The following is a 3,098-nucleotide window of genomic DNA, read 5'->3' on the forward strand; positions in this document are numbered from 1 at the left end:
TCCTCCTATGATAAAGACACAAAGGATCTGGTTAGCCCCACCCTTGAAATTTGCTCAAAAGGATCCTAACTTTCTGAGCAAGCTATGGAATTTGCCCACCCCCTACGGCCCCATAGAAAAGTGGTCTCTAACTGCCCCCAGGCATGGACATCACCTTTGCACTGTCCAGGTGGGTCACCCTCCCCTTCTAATAAACTTTGCCGGGGTGGGGTGGGGTGGGGGTAGTGCTGCTGTCTGTGTGCAGTGAGGGAGGGTCTTAGCTGCCTGCCACTGCCAGAGGAATCCTCTCAGGCCATAGTAAACATTAATAATGTCTTTCATCTTTGAGTGGACTACAATGGCTTCAGCAGCATGCTCTAGTTCCTAGGACTCTACAAAAAATCTGGAAAACTTATATTCTTGGGTTTGGACAATGCAGGCAAAACCACTCTTCTTCACGTGCTCAAAGATGACAGATTGGGCCAACATGTTCCAACACAGCATCCAACATTAGAAGAGCTGACCATGGCTGGAATGACTTTTACAACTTTTGATCTTGGTGGGCATGAGAAAGCATGTCAGGTTTGGAAAAATTATCTCCCAGCAATTAATGGGATTGTCTTCCTGGTGGACTGTGCAGATCATTCTCACCTCATGGAATCCAAACTTGAGCTTAATGCTTTAATGATGATGCAACAACATCCATTGCACCAGTCCTCATCTTGGGTAACAAAATTGACAGAACAGATGCAATCAGTAAAGAAAAACTCTGTGAAACTTTTGGGCTTTATGGACAGACCACAGAAAGGGGAATGTGACCCTGAAGGAGCTAAATGCCCACCCCATGGAAGTGTTCATGTGCAATGGCTCACGAGGCAAGGCTACAGTGAGGGTTTCTACTGGCTCTCCCAGTATATTGACTGATGTTTGGACAGTGAAAATAAAAGAGTTGTAATTCTCTGCACTGATTCTTTTTTTTTTTTTTTTTATTGTCGGGGATTCATTGAGGGTACAATAAGCCAGGTTACACTGATTGCAATTGTTAGGTAAAGTCCCCCTTGCAATCATGTCTTGCCCCCATAAAGTGTGACACACACCAAGGCCCCACCCACCTCCCTCCTTCCCTCTTTCTGTTCCCCCCCCCCATAACCATAATTGTCATTAATTGTCCTCATATCAAAATTGAGTACATAGGATTCATGCTTCTCCATTCTTGTGATGCTTTACTAAGAATAATGTCTTCCACATCCATCCAGGTTAATACGAAGGATGTAAAGTCTCCATTTTTTTTAATGGCTGAATAGTATTCCATGGTATACATATACCACAGCTTGTTAATCCATTCCTGGGTTGGTGGGCATTTAGGCTGTTTCCACATTTTGGCGATTGTAAATTGAGCTGCAATAAACAGTCTAGTACAAGTGTCCTTATGATAAAAGGATTTCTTTCCTTCTGGGTAGATGCCCAGTAATGGGATTGCAGGATCAAATGGGAGGTCTAGCTTGAGCGCTTTGAGGATTCTCCATACTTCCTTCCAGAAAGGTTGTACTAGTTTGCAGTCCCACCAGCAGTGTAAAAGTGTTCCCTTCTCTCCACATCCACGCCAGCATCTGCAGTTTTGAGATTTTGTGATGTGGGCCATTCTTACTGGGGTTAGATGATATCTCAGGGTTGTTTTGATTTGCATTTCTCTAATATATAGAGATGATGAACATTTTTTCATGTGTTTGTTAGCCATTCGTCTGTCATCTTTAGAGAAAGTTCTATTCATGTCTCTTGCCCATTGATATATGGGATTGTTGGCTTTTTTCATGTGGATTAATTTGAGTTCTCTATAGATCCTAGTTATCAAGCTTTTGTCTGATTGAAAATATGCAAATATCCTTTCCCATTGTGTGGGTTGTCTCTTTGCTTTGGTTATTGTCTCCTTAGCTGTACAGAAGCTTTTCAGTTTAATGAAGTCCCATTTGTTTATTTTTGTTGTTGTTGCAATTGCCATGGCAGTCTTCTTCATGAAGTCTTTCCCCAGCCCGATATCTTCCAGTGTTTTTCCTATGCTTTCTTGGAGGATTTTTATTGTTTCATGCCTTAAGTTTAAGTCCTTTATCCATCTTGAATCAATTTTTGTGAGTGGGGAAAGGTGTGGGTCCAGTTTCAGTCTTTTACATGTAGACATCCAGTTCTCCCAACACCATCTATTGAATAGGGAGTCTTTCCCCCAAGGTATGTTCTTGTTTGGTTTATCAAAGATTAGGTGGTTGTAAAATGTTAGTTTCATTTCTTGGTTTTCAATTCGATTCCAAGTGTCTATGTCTCTGTTTTTGTGCCAGTACCATGCTGTCTTGAGCACTATGGCTTTGTAGTACAGACTAAAATCTGGTATGCTGATGCCCCCAGCTTTATTTTTGTTACTAAGAACTGCCTTAGCTATATGGGGTTTTTTCCGGTTCCATACAAAATGCAGAATCATTTTTTCCAAATCTTGAAAGTACGATGTTGGTATTTTGATAGGAATGGCATTGAATAGGTAGATTGCTTTGGGAAGTATAGACATTTTAACAAGGTTGATTCTTCCCATCCATGAGCATGGTATGTTCTTCCATTTGTTAATATCCTCTGCTATTTCCTTTCTGAGGATTTCATAGTTTTCTTTATAGAGGTCCTTCACCTCCTTCGTTAGGTATATTCCTAGGTATTTCATTTTCTTTGAGACTATGGTGAAGGGAGTTGTGTCCTTAATTAGTTTCTCATCTTGACTGTTATTGGTGTACACAAAGGCTACTGACTTGTGGACATTGATTTTATATCCTGAAACATTACTGTATTTTTTGATGACTTCTAGGAGTCTGGTGGTTGAGTCTTTGGGTTCTCTAAGTATAAGATCATGTCGTCAGCAAAGAGGGAGAGTTTGACCTCCTCTGCTCCCATTTGGATTCCCTTTATTTCCTTGTCTTGCCTAATTGTATTGGCTAGAACTTCCAGCACTATGTTGAATAGTAAAGGTGACAGAGGACAACCTTGTCTGGTTCCAGTTCTAAGAGGAAAAGCTTTGAGTTTTACTCCATTCAGTAAAATATTGGCTGTGGGTTTGTCATAGATAGCTTCAATCAGTTTTAGAA

At 40.9% G+C, this 3,098-nt stretch overlaps 1 pseudogene; it reads left to right on the plus strand.

Annotated features, from left to right (window-relative positions):
• The first annotated feature begins 310 nt into the window (after positions 1-310).
• On the plus strand, positions 311-903 carry LOC128577975 (GTP-binding protein SAR1a-like; annotated as a pseudogene).
• The last annotated feature ends 2,195 nt before the right edge of the window (positions 904-3,098 follow it).

Source organism: Nycticebus coucang, chromosome X (genome assembly GCF_027406575.1).
Source record: "Nycticebus coucang isolate mNycCou1 chromosome X, mNycCou1.pri, whole genome shotgun sequence".
Taxonomy (NCBI): domain Eukaryota; kingdom Metazoa; phylum Chordata; class Mammalia; order Primates; family Lorisidae; genus Nycticebus; species Nycticebus coucang.